General features: G+C 39.3%; 1 long non-coding RNA gene across 1 annotated transcript in view; it reads left to right on the top strand.

The window, feature by feature from the left end:
- LOC122465744 overlaps nt 1-15,712 on the top strand; it is a 41,395-nt gene extending 25,683 nt beyond the window's left edge. Inside the window, exons 3-4 of the long non-coding RNA XR_006290774.1 lie at nt 1,912-2,003; nt 14,994-15,712. This is a non-coding gene — a long non-coding RNA (uncharacterized LOC122465744). The remainder of the gene's footprint in view (nt 1-1,911; nt 2,004-14,993) is intronic.
- The last annotated feature ends 311 nt before the right edge of the window (nt 15,713-16,023 follow it).

Here is a 16,023-nt window from a genome sequence, read left to right as displayed (position 1 = left end):
AAAGGTCTCAAAATGTAATTGTAAATGGAGAATAATCATGGAGCAGTGTGTTTCTAGTGGGGTCCGGCAGGGATAGGTTCTTGGCACTACACCAGGGATCGGTAACCTTTGGCATGCGGCCCCCCAGGGTAAGCCCCCGGCAGTCCGGGCTGGTTTGTTTACCTGCCGCGTCCACAGGTTCGGCTGATTGCGGCTCCCACTGGCTACAGTTCACCGCTCCAGGCCAATAGGGGCTGCGGGAACTGGAGCGGGCCAAGGGATGTGGTGGCCGAGGGATTGTGGTGATAAATTACCTAAAATCATCACTGATAATGTTTGCAGATGACACAAACACTGGAAGAGTAGTAAATAATGAAGAGGACAGATCACTGATTCAGAGTAATCTGGATTTCTTGGTAAACTGGGTGCAAGTTTTTAATTTTAATACGGCTAGCTGTAAACCTGTACATCTAGGAACAAAGAACATACGCCATACTTACAGGATGGGACTTGGAAGCAGTGACTCTGAAAAAGATTAGCGGATTGTAGTAGATAATCTGCTGGACATAAATTCCCAAAAATACAAATACAATACTCGGATGTATAAACAGAGTCAAGTAGAAGTGGAAAGGTTATTTTACCCCTGTATTTGGCACTGATATAACTGCTTCTGGGATATTATGTCCCATTGCTGGTGTCCACACTTCAAGAAGTATGTTGGTCAATTGGAGAGCATTCAGAGAAGAGCCATAAGCATGCATTGTAACAATAGGCTCAAGGGGCTCAATATATTTAATTTAACAAAGAGAAGGTTAACTATAGTCTATAAGCATCTATGTGGGGAACAGATACTTAATAATAAGCTCTTCAGTTTAGCAGAAAAAGGTATAACTCAGTCCAATTACTGGAAGTTGAAGCTACACAAATTCAGGCTGAATAAGTCATACTTTTTTAACAGAATAATTAACCATTGGAACAATTTACCAATGTTAATGGTGGATTCTCTATCACTGACAATTTTTAAATCAAAAGTAAATGGTTTTTCTACAAGATCTGTTCTAGGAATTTATTTGGAGGAAGTTCTATGACCTGTGTTATACAGGAGGTCAGACCAGATGATCAAAATGGTCCCTCCTGGCCTTGGAATCTATGAATCTGTTAATCAATTCCCAGGTACTGACATCTAGTGTCTGCATTTATAGGACTTATTTTATTACTGGTTTCAGAGTAGCAGCCGTGTTAGTCTGTATTCGCAAAAAGAAACGGAGTACTAGTGCCACTAGTACTCCTTTTATTTTATTACTGTGCTTCACTTGTAAGACATTCGCATCAAAATATTTTTCCTTCCAACATTAGGAAGTAAAAGTCAATTTTAAAATCAGAAAATGAGAGTGACTGCATCTTTCTATAGTTAATCATTACCCAAGCCAGCTGTTTGTAAGTGCACATTACCATGGCAAATAAGCAGCTCTCAATTTAATGTATTAAATTCTATTTCATGCTGAAATTAGGGATTCAGAAAACCTTAACAAGGCTTTGAATTTCACAAAATCTTTAGATTTTTGGGGGGGGGTGGGAAGGGTTGAGGAATTTTTTTAGCACTTCCAAAACTGATTTATCAATGTTAGTTTATTGCCCCTTTTAAACAGGAACAATTCAGTTGTGTTTCAGAGTAGGAGCCATGTTAGTCTGTATCCACAAAAAGAAAAGGAGTACTTGTGGCACCTTAGAGACTAACCAATTTATTTGAGCATAAGCTTTCGTGAGCTACAGCTCACTTTATGAAGTGTGCTGTAGCTCACGAAAGCTTATGCTCAAATAATTCAGTTGTGGTGACTGGTCACTAATTACTATTTTGAATTAATGGTCAATGTCTACGGATGCTGTTTTGCGTTATTTTGAATGTTCATTTGTTCTTCTTTTCACTTACAGTCTCTCATTGCCATTTTAGCCACTGATTTTTATATCCCTGGAATGCCAGTAGCTTCCTCTCCCTGCCTGCAGTTTCTGCTCTTGGATAGTAGGTAAGTGTTTTGTTTTTTTTGTTAATTCCTTCCTTCATTCCTCCCTCCTATTTCATTTTCCCCTCTTTTTCTCACCCCCAAACTCTCCTCACCTACATGTACTCTGGATGGTTATATTTAAACATCAACAGACTGATTTTACTATAGGTCTTTGGAATGTACGTGCTGTCTAAAATTAGTAGACACAAAATAGTTGTAAATTTCACTTCAGATTAGATCCCAGGGAGAACATATAGGAGTGCTCTGACATAGCACTGAATCAGCAGAGCATATCAACTCCGCATTAATGCAGACCAACCTAGTGGAAACACTGCAGCATTGAAAGGCTGCCTTTTGCAAACCTTAATTAATACTTTACTCTTTATGTTTGGTCTTGTGTTGAGATTTTCTTTAGGCAGATTAAATGAAATTGTTACAGAAAGCATTTTTAAAGGAATCCCTTATTCAGTAAACATAGCAACACAGAGGAACTCAGGCCAAATTCTGATATGTATATGTGTTTAAATTCACAGTCTGAGTGACTAAAAGGGTTGGTTTGTAGGGTGGCCTGTCTGGGCATTAAAGGCATTTTCAATACTGTGGGGGGTTGTCCATATGCCAAGTTAGTCCATGGAAAGCCAGGGTGTGAATCTACTGCACACCAGCTTGCTCTGTTGTAACATCTCACATGGACACTGCTATGGTACAGTGAAAGTCCTGATGTGCAACTTGGCTTACTGTGCCTTCAAGTAATAGTACAATAAACCATACTCTGGCACTTGCACTGTGCTGTAGCAGTATCATTACTTTGCAGCAAGCTGATGTGCCGTAGATTCACTCACTGGCTTGCAGCGCAGCAACTTGTGATGTAGACAAGCCCTTCATCTTGCTCAAGTCCCCTGAGTGCTGTATACTACTCAAAAAAGGGCTAGGTTTTGATTAGGAGCTGGGTGTCTTCCAGGACTTTTTAAAAAGCGTTCAGGGTGATTTCAGAGGGACATCACAACAAGGTTACTCTGAAATAGGTGTGCTTCATGAATGACTAAATCAGAAGGCACAAATAGAAAGCACCTCTCTGGCCACCACACTACACACCTGCTCATGGTTGACCCAACAGCACACAAAGGAGGACATATGTGGTCCCAACTCAGACAGATAGGTTGATATTCACACAGTAACAGTTTAGAAACCAAAGATAGGGTAAACACAAGGGAGGGAGAAGAGTTCTTTAAATTAAGGGCCAATGCTGGCACAAGAACGAATGGATGTAAATCGTCCATCAACAAATTTTGGCTTGAAATTAGATGAAGGTTTTTAACCAGCAGAGGAATAAAGTTCTGGAACAGTCTTCCAAGCAGAACAGTGGAAGCAAAAAACTTAACTTGTTTCAAGACTGATCTTGATAAATTTATGGAGGGGATGGTATGACGAGCTTATCTACAATGGCATATAACCCATCCACTGCTGCTATTTGCAAATATCTCTAGCAGCCAGAGATGGGACACTAGATGGGGAGGGCTCAGAGTTACTACAGAGAATTTTTTTTCACAGATGTCTGGCTGGTAGTCTCACCCACATGCTAAGTGTCTAACTGATCACCATATTCAGGACCAGGAAGGAATTTCTGCCCAGGTCAGATTGGCAGAGGTTCGGGGGTGGCTTTGCCTTCCTCAGCAGCATGGGGCATCTGCTGATTTGAATGAGACTAAAAGGTAGATTCTCAGTAACTTGAAGTCTTTAAATCAAGATTTGAAAACTACAGTAACTCAGCCAGAGATTATGGATCTCTACAGGAGTGGGTGAGGGAGGTTTTATGGCCTAAGAGGTCAGACCAGATGATCATGATGGTTCCTTCTGGCCTTAAAGTCTGAGAGAGAGATTTTCACTTCGTTTCAAAATAAATTAGAAGCAAAGTGAAGCTCTCTTTCTACAAAGGGTGATGCACTCATTTTATGTTGGAGTGAGGAAATCTATACAAAAGTGAGTGCACAAAGTTTATAGAAAACCTTTGAAAAACCAATATAAATTAGTATAGTTTAGACAAGTAAAGTTGAAAAGAAACAAAAATATTAGAATTAAAACTATACAGAAATAGTGCAAAAAGATGATAAAGGGATTGGTAGGGACATAAGGGGGAAAAAACTAATTAGATACAGTGCACAGATTATCACTAAAAACTGTTTCACACATACTTGAATATGTAATATGGGAAAACTGCTCACCAGTGCATTTCAATAATCCCAGATATTAAAAGTCCCAGGTATCTGGAAAACATAAGGAGAAAATCTATGAGAAATAAGATAAGAAATTATCAAGTATATGAACAATGCAAAGGTGAATAATAAGCAGTACAATAATGCATTAATGAAAAGTATAGATAACATAAAGGAAAAAGCATTAACATTTTAAAGATGATTGTACAGTTGCTTTTGATAAAAGCTGCTTTTGATAGCAATCTTGTCTTGTGGTGTCTTTATATGAAACTCTAGACTAAAATATGAAGATCTGATTAATACCAGTGACTGCTACATTATAATGAATTTCATATCTCTAGTTATTTGCTTCCGCAAACTAATATGCTTGCAACCTTTTAAATCTAATCAATATATCAGACATATATTAGACAAAAATCCAGATACTACAAACAATTCAAAGTAGCTCAGAGCTAAAAATAAAATGCTAAACTTCCATAGTAAACATAAACAGGAAGTTGATGTAGCCATCATGCCTTATAATACACAATGAGAAAGCATTTGATTTAAACAATACTGTAAAATGTATTTTCAGTTGTAAAGAATTCTCTGAAATGTATACACCTTTCAGGCTGAAATTTTCCATGGTTAGTCTCTGCCCAAAGGTAATTATTTCTGAGGGTTTATTTGTTTTTGTTTTTTTAAAAAAAAAAACCTCAAAGTTTAATCAAAACAGGTTCCATCATTTTTTAACATGAGGAACATGAATTTTAAATAAAACCATTTTCTCTGTATAAAAACAACTGAGCAGCTTCTTTTGACCAGCTTAATGCCAAAATGGTTGTGGGTAAAAAACTGAAATGTGGTCTTGCTGAGGAGGACTCTGGTGAAAATTTATTTTTGATTTGAAAACTGCATCCTAACACATTTTTGTGCAAAGTTCTTGTGCTAACCATGTCAAGTGTACAGCTAAGGAAAACCATGCTCTGTCTATATGTTTGCAAAACCGATAGTCTACTCCCTTTTACTCTCTATTTCCTGCACCTTATAAGATAGCTACTCTCCTCTCTCTTTGCAGAAGAGAACCCTTTCCCTGCAAACTTTAGGAGTTGGACAATTTTGACTTTGTACCTTAACATAGTGTTTTGACAGAATAAGCTGAAAGTGAGAAAAGTGTTTCCATGAAATTTCACAATACATTTTTACCACTAAATACAATTTCATGTCTCCCCCCCCCAACTTAATTTTTCTGCAAATTCAATTAAATTTTTATTTTTCACATAAAAAGTTTAGTTTTCAAATGGTCAATTTTCAAACCCGTCACGTTCCCATTTTTGTTCAGAGGAGCTCAATTTCAAGTTGATAGTGTGTGAAAACTCCCATTTCAAGTATTCTCACACCACTATTATGAGTCAGTGCTGTTATAAACTATTTATTTTTCCCCCCAAACCTGGCTCACATGTATATGGATAATGAGAAATAGTGGATCTTCCTATGGGCCACTCCTAACAATCTATTTCACAGAAAACCTCTACATGGAAGGGGAAGAATAGGTAATGTACAGTCAGCTACACTGGCTTTTACATTACCCATGGCTTCCCCTATGTCACAGTAATTCCTGGCTGCCTCATACAGCAGCTTTCTAATTGCTTTGTGCTGGACCTGGCACAATAAGCTTGCACAGAGAGAACAAAGTTTTAGTAGTTACATTGCTGTGAGTAGCATCCATCTCCTGAAGTCAAGCCATTAAGAGTGGAATTCTCAAATGTATATATGGTTGCAAACCGTATGGTTGGGTTGTGCACCCCAAAGAGAGCTTAGTGTATGGTTACTTAAAATAACATAATTCAAGATAGTGGAAAGCACTTGTTTGGAGGCAGTTTAGGCAGTCAGACTACCTGTGTAAGCTGGCAACCTTCCTCACCAGCCTGAGGAATTATCAGCCACACCTAAAGAGTTATAGCCCTTCCCTCTAGGTTCCATTTATTGTCCAAATGATCACAAACTCACAAAAAGAAAACAAAACTTCCATCTGGGGCTTTCTATCCAGCTACAACTGCCATGGCTTCTCACTAGGAATCTCACTATTCCAGGGACTGCTGCAGGAGACGGTCCTCCTCCCTTTTCCTGCAGCTCTTTATAGGGAACATCTCAGCTGCAACTGATTAGAGAACATGGCTGGCTGTCTTTAGGCCTCTGGGGCAGCCCCCCCGTTACTATCTGAAATATGTTTGTACCACCAAACAGATCCAGGTGCCTTTGAACATAAAGTTCTAAATTTCTGTTAAGCTCCATTGTTTGGAAAAAATCTGTCTATCTGACCTCATGTGAATGTGTTGATCAATGTCTTTAGTATCTCCTACTTTGATGATAGTACTGCTAGCAGCAGGATGCCAGGCTAAAGTACAATAATTCATTGTCACAATAAATTAATTTTATATATAAATGGTACAAATGTTTCTCTTTAGTTGATTAGATAAAAAGGAAATGGGCACTTTACCAGTCTTTGTAAGATATGATTAAAAAAGAGGATCAAAGATCTTCAGAGAACAGCTGTGTTATCACACAAGCTCCATAACCTCTACATAAGGAACTCTCCTTGTCAGGGACCACAGATCTTGAAAACTGGTCTACAGGGCTTTTAAGAACTAGATAGTCCCAACCTGCCACCCACTGACCTACTAACCTCTGATATGGCGATCAGCTAAACCCTGAGCATATGGGCAAGATTCATCAGCCAGATACTACAGAAAATTCTTTCCTGGGTAACTCAGATCCCACCCCATCTAATATACCATCACAGGCCATTGGGCCTATTTACCATGAATATTTAATTACCAAAACCATGTTATACCATCTCCTCCATAAACTTATCGAGTTTAATCTTAAAGCCAGATAGATCTTTTGAACATGAAAGCAGTATGAAAAAATAGACACTGCCCCTTTAAATTTCTCTTCTCCGCTAGCTGCAGTTACAAATAACAGGAGGCTCTAGGCCTCCAGAGTTTCCCTGGGAGCAGCAACAGCAGGTCACAGTAGCAGGAATCATGAGGCACTTGGATAAGTTAGATTTGTGTTTCTCTATGGTTCTTTTATGCTCAATGCCCGTTTGTTTTGTACCCGAACCCCTCTGGGGAACATTTGGAAAGCTTAATAAAAGCAAAGATGAGATTTATTCACTTTTTCACAGAGCTCAGATTCTTCCTTTTCTTCTCTCTCCCCACCCTCTGAGCATCCCGGAGCCAAGACTACAGAAACCACCTAAAAACAAACTTACAAATGCAAACTGGCGTAGCTATCATCACCTAGCTAGATTCCACAGTAGGTTTAATAATTTGCATCCCTTTGCCCATTAAACATGGTGTGTGTAGGGATGCAGTTCTTCAGCGAAATAAATGATTTTGTGTAGGGTGCAAACCAATACCTTATTTGTCTACTATTTGTTTGAGGTCCCAACTGTGCACCGCTGCAAGTTGGTGCAGAGTTGGGACATCATCCAAAAGAGCCAGTCAAGAGTTCAGCTTTGGACAATCAATATCCCCAACTATATTTCAATTTGCAATTAATTATGTAATGGGCTTCCCCAACCCCAATAGCTGGGTTCCAGGTGGATTGGGTTAGAGAGAGGTTGAGGGAAAAGAAATGGAAATCTGTTGGGGTGTTCTTTTGGAAAACGGGGGTGCCTGCTGCCAACTTTAGGGGAGGCAGCTGTTGCAATAAGAAGGTTGCTCTTCATAGTAATCATGTGCTGTTCTTACACGTCCTACTTGTGAAGGATGAACTCACATATTTATTTGAGTCAATTTCTTCTGTGCCAGAGTGCTAGCAAGGCATTTGGGATCTCTGCCTCCCTGCTCTGTCAAGCTGTGTCCCTACTCCCATCCCACATCTAGGGAGAATAATCATGTGTATAAGACATACATTAGTAACAGTGATGGTAATTAATCATTGGTACAACTTATTGAGGCTCCTGCTGGATTTTCCATCACTGGCAATTTTTAAATCAAGATTGGATTTTTTTTTAAATATATGCTCTAGTTCAAAAGGAATTATTAGGGGAAGTTATGTGGTCTGTATTACACAGGAGGTCAAACTAGATGATCACGATGTTCTCTTCTGGCCTTGAATCTGTTTAAAGTTTGCTAAAATACACAACCTTAAAATTTGCTTTCCACAAGCTCCTTGTCAAGCTGAATCATTTAGTTCTTGGAAATCAAACACAAAATTGATGCAAACATGGCTGAGGTGCATTAATTTTTAATTTGATTGATAACTTACCAGCTGTAACAAGTATTACAATTCTTGCATTTTTTCCAGTGCAATTGCTATATTTTGGAGAAAGAGCACGATGATACAAGAAAGAAAAAGATATGATGAATTTTAATCATTCAGAAGTTCTATCTGTTTAAGGTAGCCTTTCTATAACTATGTGTTCTGTTGGATTAATACTTTGCTGTAACTGGACAATTGAGTTGTATCTGGTGAGTAGAGCCAATGGAAGTTGCATCATTGTGATGATTATGAGGGGAAAAATTATTACTCATTATGCCAATTTAATTAAGTGTAAGCAACGATCCTCCTATGTAGTGCGATTCACAAACTTTTCCCAAGTGAAAGCAAAACCTTAAAGATGGCTTTGTGCCCCCTCCCCCGGGTTTGTTTGTTTTTTTTTTCCTATTTGGGATGCTGCAAAAATCTTTGCAATTTGTCCCACTAGGGATAAATTCATTGTGGATTCAGAGTCACTACTTTGCTCTCCTTGGCCCTGATTCTGAAGGTACTCGACATATAGGTGAAGCAGCTATTCAAATTCATAGATTCCAAGGCCAGCAGGGTCCATTATGATAATCTAGTCCGACCTCCTGCATAACACAGGCCATAGAACGTCCCCAAAATAATTCCTAGAGCAGATCTTTTAGAAAAACATCCAATCTTGATTTAAAAATTGGGCCCTTCCATTTAACATAGTGCATCAAAAATGAGGAATGTGAACAAAGTTCATGTGAAATGAAAATCTGCCCTTAAAAAGTAATATTGTACACAAACTTTTTGTGTAGTTTCAACAAGCTTTTTCCCTTGACCTTCCTGGCTTCATCAAAAAGAGGAACTCTACTTTATCTGCCAGAGGCATTTCTTGCAGTATATCCTGTCCACATTCTGGAGGTTTCACCATAAATCCTGATATGAAATTAATAGCCTGCTGAGGTTTGAAGGTGTATCTTAACTTTTGAATGCTTGCCAAAATGACCCTATAAAATTTTGAGGTTTACCCTCAAAATTCAACACGCTTCTCAACTCCATCAGCACTATTATGAAGCTATTTGCTGTAATTCATGTTTCATCTTCTACTACCTCATAGCACCTATCTTAGAACAATAGTGATCAAACAAAGTGACCATTTGTTTTCCTATTCCAGAGGTCTAGGTTAAATTGTATAATCCTCTCAGAAGCTGTAAGGATTGACTATTTTCTCAAATGTAATTCTGGTTAATTATTACACATAACCCAAGTATTTCACTGGCTTGCAGATTACTGTTCCATGAGATGTTCTCTGTTGTGGTACTACTTGAAGTTGTGCATTTGTATTGTCTATTAACTATCTTTAATTTTCTAGCAATTGTAAGTTGGAGGAAATATGCAAGCATATAGACTATATCTGTGTCAATTTTTGCAAGGGAAAGTTGAGATCCATCAGTTTGGGAGAGAAAATATGGACAAGATATTGAAGAAAGGGTTTGATTAAGATAATGAAGTAACAGGTATGGATCTGGAAGAGAACTAAAGGAGTTAGAGGAAAATACATGCTCTGATTCAGGATGTGTTTGTACTATTTAAAAAAGCAATAAAATATGTACGACTACTTAGATATAGGAACTACTGCAATCCTATTGAGACTCAGAATATGCTTATAGTACAAAAAAGAAACTATGACAGAAATGATAGTACAAAACATTAAAGAGACAAAGAAGATGATGAAGCCAATCACAAATGCTCTAAAATCTCATTGGGAAAGTTATACTGAAAATAAGTAGAGGATTCTTCTGGAAGTGAATAGAGGCAATTAAAGGATTATTTTAATACTCAAAGTGGAAGAGATCACTGAGGGACCATGAAGAGATGGTGAAATTACAGTTTTTCTTGTGTCTTGTTTCTAATTTAGTGCTTGTCCTCAGTATTCACCAGGAAAATTACAAGTGAAATGTAAGAATGGAACACAGTTTTCAAAGACTGAAAAACAGAGAGCACCAGTCACCAGCAGTAGGAACCTTTCTGTTGCTATTACCACAACAGGCTGACACGGTCTCAGGGTAGATTAAATCGTTCAGGTGTCAGAGAATTTAATAGCTCTAATAAAAAAGATTTAACAAGTCCTTGGTGGGAGAGAGCAGATATAGAGAAATTAGTTACAGGTCATAATCTCACTATCTGGGACAGCGTATAGTTAAGAGCCAAAGAATTACTCAGGCCAGGTCCTTATATAACTTAACTATGGTTCTTAAATCGGAAAGCCTAATGTCCAATAATAGTACTACAGAGCCAAGTGTTTCAAGGTAAACAGAGTTCTGAGTGTGGCAGTTGTTTCACAATTTATTTGTTGAAAATTTTATATAGATTACTGAGGGATGAGGTTTTCAGAACCAGTCACAATCACTTTAATGTTGTTAGACAAACTATCCAGGAAAGGAGCGCACATTCTTTGCTGCCATTCCAGGGCTAGATGGATCATTCTTTTTGCCCTACCAGCTCTGTAGAAATCCTCAGGCTTCACCTTGTCCCAGCCCATAGCTGGAATAAGGATTTGGCTCTAAAAGCATATGCTTGGAGTAACTCACATATACCGTAACTGCTCAAGCTACACTCTAAAAATCTAAAGCAAAATAGGAAACTTTTCTAAATTAAGTGAATATATGGAAGAACCTTGCTAGAAAAGGAAAATATTGACTTGTGTGACCTGTATGAGGGGAAAAAAAGAAATTTTCTGATGCTTCAATGTGAAGATGGATAGGCATCCTTTTATTTTATTTCCTGATTATTTAGAATTATATACATGCTAATAAACAGTGCCTACCCATATTGTTTAAGCACCCTTGCTATAACTTTTTAAAACATCACAAATAATAATCTAAGCATGGCAATACACTTAATTTTAACCTACCACCAAATAAGCCAGGCAATTTAAGAACTTTTCCTCCTCTAACAATTCCCCATCCTTACACTAGTCCCCTGCCTCTCTCTCTCCATTTTCAAATTCCTTGGTGAAAAAACAAGCTTTGTAGTGTGACCTGAAGACCATCAGAAATGGAGTATTTGAAACCATATGGAGAAAAAATTCTAAAGCCATGTGACCCTCAAAGAGAACATCCCACCTTCATCTTGAATGACTTCATAGTGTAGCATGAGGCAAGAAGCACTCTCTTATCCGGTAAATTATAAGCCATTTAGAGCTTTTTAGGTCAAAACCAATCCCTAAAACCTCACTCAGAAACCCATAGGCAGATTTGTTATGCTGTAGGACAGCTTCTTCCTCTTCTGGATTATTTCAGTGGGTTTTGCAGCTGTAATGCTCAGGTAACAGTCCACACTCAATATGCAGGTAGCTTTTTCACAGAGCATATCATGATCCCTAGTCATAAGTTGGCAGGTTTGTTCTATAGTTTCCCGCCCCCACAACGCTTTATTTAATCATTATGCTGCATGGTCTAGCCACTCGTTAAAATTTTTCAAAACTGTTTTCCTTTTCTTCCCGACAGAAATATTAGTGTCCAAGAGAAGAACACATGGTCCATTGTGTTTTACAAATACCCAAATTCTTCTTATTTTAACTATTGACTACAAAACAACATTGGTCAAACTGCTCATCAAGGAAAGTGAAACTATCCATATTCATACTGTGCCTCAGTGTAGACAATAAATGAAACATAACTCATTCATCTGATTATATCTTCTACCACATTATCCCTAAAAAGCAGCAATTCTTCAGCCATAACTCCTATAAGAACCCAGGAGAAAATATAAAAGATGAAATATATTAACTTTAAAGGAAAGTAAAGGTGAGAGAGACAACTTTCTCATTAGCATACAAAACAGACCACAGTATTGAAAAGGCTGAATGATGCTGTAAGATACAGTATGTTTAGGCTGGCTCTAGGACTAAGAAAAATTTACAGAGGCCTATTCCATTTTAAAAGGTGTGGGAGGAGAAGGTATTTGAATTATCATGTGATCAGGCTTGAATAGTACATTGAATAGTAAATAGAATAGTAAATTTAAAAAGCTGTAGATGATCCAATGTATTTTGGTGAGCTTTCCAAATAAAAACTAGATAAGCAATAACTGTTCATCATCTGCATTTGTGAGTGGTTCATAAACAGCAGTTATATCTACTCTAATGAATGTTCATTGTTCTTTTGTTAGCAAAAACACATTGGTGGTATACTACATCATCAAAGTGATGGGGCTTTGATGATACATTACAGCAATCTGTCACCAGGGAGACAGTACTTTGATAATGTGTTACATTAACTACATCATCCAAAGTACCATCATTGTGAAGATAAAGTGCAGTGCCAGCTGGCAGAAAGCATGATGCAGTTAGGTTTACTTTTAGATAAACTTCAGAAATGCATTCTTTCTTTAAGAAAAGAGGGTACATGAGTGAGTATGTTAACCAACTGTCTTCTATATCACTGTATTTTGAAAGATCTGCTTTTTAATTAGAAATAATGATTCCAGAAAGGTTTAATGCAGTGAGGAAAAAGTAAAGTACAGAAAGCCAGATCCCCAGTTATGGTTAAGCTGTGTTAAACTGTGCGGAAGAGGGTAGGAGGAAGGGGAAAAGCTCTAAGAGTATGTCTACACAATACACTAAGCCCAGCTCTGTGTGACAAGTGTTTGCAGACTAGGTGTTTGCAGGCCTGCAGTTGAGCATCCACACTGCATGAGAATCCAGGCCTCATAACTGTGTGGGCACAGCAATACTGCACTGTGCAGAGCTGAGACAGCACATCAACCTCTGTGGGCATGCACCATTGTATCCCAGGATTCCTAGCACCCTCACCAGCTGAAACCACCGTAGGGTTTGGCTCATGGTGGGTTGTGGGCGAACTTGTCCGTCCATGCTGCAGGAGTTGATCAGAAAGGCTTTGGGTGGTTTTAGTCCAACAACACATCCAGCTGAGTCATTTTGTGTCTGCACACTCCCAACACTTGGCACCATCAACATGGATCCCAACAAGTGGAATAATTTCTTCACCTTATGCTCTCAGTCCTATTTTGGGACATAAGCAGAGCATCTGCAAGATGCTCGTGGATATTTCTGAAGCAGTTTTTGAGCTGCAAAAGGAACCTCTAAGAGGGGGATACTGATGTGCCAGCTGTGACCAAGTTGATGTTGCTCTTGCCTGATGGCTTAGCCTCAGGCTCCTCCCCCTCCCTATGTAGGCTAGCACTTCTGGAGCAGGGCCGCAAGCACAGACTGCTGGGACCACATCATCATGTGGACCTGGGATGACCAACAGAGAATCTAGATGTTTCTCATGAAGCAGCAGACATTCCTGGAGGTTTGTGATCAGCTTGCTCCTACCCTCCTGCCTCAGGCCAATTACATGAGGGAGGCTATGCTAGTCCAGAAATGGGTCGCTACAGACATCTGGAACCTGGCTACCCCAGATTGCTACAGGTCTGTAGCTAGACAATTTGGAGTTGGTAAATCAACTGTTGAGGTTGTTGTGGTGGAGGATTGTGAGGCAATTAGGACTGTGAGGTACCCAAAGGTGACGGGCACTAGAAATGTTCCTGAAACAATTGCTGGCTTTGAGGGAATGGGCTTTGCAAACTGCATTGATGGATTGTTGCCTGCTGCAAGGATCACATGAGTATGTGAACCACAAAGGGTACTACTCCATTGTTATGCAGTCCCTGGTTGACCACAGGGGCAGATTCATAGACACAAACATGGAATGCACTGACAGGATGAATGATGCTAGGGTGTTCCAGAGATTGTAACTTTACCTTCAAGGACAAGCTGGACATTATTCCCACTGAATTATACTGCTATAAATGGAGCCATTGATCCCACTGTTGTTCTAGGGAACCCAAGCCAGTGCTGTGTTTGAATTGAAGTGATTGTTAACTCCAGTTACAGTAATAAGCTGTGCTTTAGTATCTTTAAAGGAGCAATGACCTTATTACTCCCCCAAATGGTCCAGGAGAGGGCTAGACATTTCAGGGCAGACAGTTTGTGGGAATTTGGAGTCACTTGGCTAGTAATAACCATGACTAGAGACCAGAGTGTGGTTGTTATGTAACAAGCAGACTTCTGGAGTTGCTGAACCAGAGCTGCTCAACACAGAGACACTCAGGGCATGCTTGTCTGCAGGCTGAGAGCATCCAGAGAGAGCTACAGCATCAAAGCATTTTAAGACAGTCAGGGTTACAGGACAAGTGGTGACACAATCTCTCACTGGTCAGGGTTGAACCCACACACAGATGGCAGTCCTCTGCTGGTCTGGAACAGAAGTTCTTGCTTCTTACTCGGGATCTCTAGAATATTAATGTTCTCCGGAACTTGCACTGCCTGACAGTATTGAAAAACCACAAGTAGTGACTAGACCACTGATAAGGCAGAAATCATTTCAATTGAATTTTGTATGTTTATCTTACAACGATGGGTGATGGCTTTCAGCACTGCTCCAAAGGACGTCTGAAGTGGCCAGTGTTTTTTCTGATTTTGAATTAAAGAAGCCCTCTGATAAAGCAGAATTTTTTTTTTTTTTTACAAAGGTCAGATCATAATGTGCTCTTTCTTTCTCCTTTCAAGGCACTTGCACATCTTCAGGGGAAATGCATGTAATCAGAAGCAAGGGGGGTAGGAAGACCCACCTCCAGCAGGCAAGGATAATGAGAGTCTGAGAAGAGCTAATGGGAGAGCTTTTAGATAAAACAAATCAGCAGATGGAGTTTCAGAAAGACCAAATTGATTACCAAAAGGATAAGTATTTCTGCAGTGTGGAAAGAGACAGAGGTTGCACAGCATGACGAAAGATTGGAGGACAGATTAATAGAGCATATCCACAGGTTGAGGGACGAAGACAGCGCAGCACAAGTTGATGTTCGAGCTATTACTTGCACTCATGGCTACCAGACTGCAGCCTCCAGCTCCTGCTCCTACCCCGACTCCCCTCCATGCTGTCATGCCCTGCAGACTATACATCCTTTGCACATTTCAGAGGTTGACTGGACCATGTCCCAGGCAATGAACAGTAGCACATGGAACTGACAAATGTACCCTGTGCATTCATCCACTCCAATCCAATCAAGGCCTACACATGCAAAATGCACCAGAAAGGCCAAGGAGAACAGAAGGACAGGGAAACCCAAGAATAGCTGGGCATGTAATTTAGGAACATTCATCTTTCACTGTTTTGTCACTGAGTTTGTTTACTGTGCTGTATGTTTTGATGATAGTTGGTCTGCCTTTCTGCTTCTTACACTGGCATGTAAATACTGTGTAAAATAAAGTGTTGAATCTGGACATAATGCTACAGTAGGAAGTTTTATTATCTGTAATGTTAAAAGTGGCACAAACAGTTATGAATGTTATATGCCCATTCTGAATAACTGTCATAATAAACATTTACAAACTGTCATCAGAGCAATCTATAAACTGAGAGTTGAAATACATTGGCAGTATTGATAAAATGCATAACATCGCCAGACATTTAATGCTGTGGGGCTGTAGGTCTTTAGCACTAAGGCCAGTGGTCAGTAGTGATGGCTCAGTGCATTACAGTGGTGTGAAAGCTAGGAATACTGTCTAGGGACTCACCAAGCCTGGGTTCAGTACTGTG

The sequence above is a fragment of the Chelonia mydas genome, chromosome 4, assembly GCF_015237465.2.
Source record: "Chelonia mydas isolate rCheMyd1 chromosome 4, rCheMyd1.pri.v2, whole genome shotgun sequence".
Classification (NCBI taxonomy): Eukaryota; Metazoa; Chordata; order Testudines; family Cheloniidae; genus Chelonia; species Chelonia mydas.
This window is presented reverse-complemented; position numbering and strand designations above follow the sequence as displayed.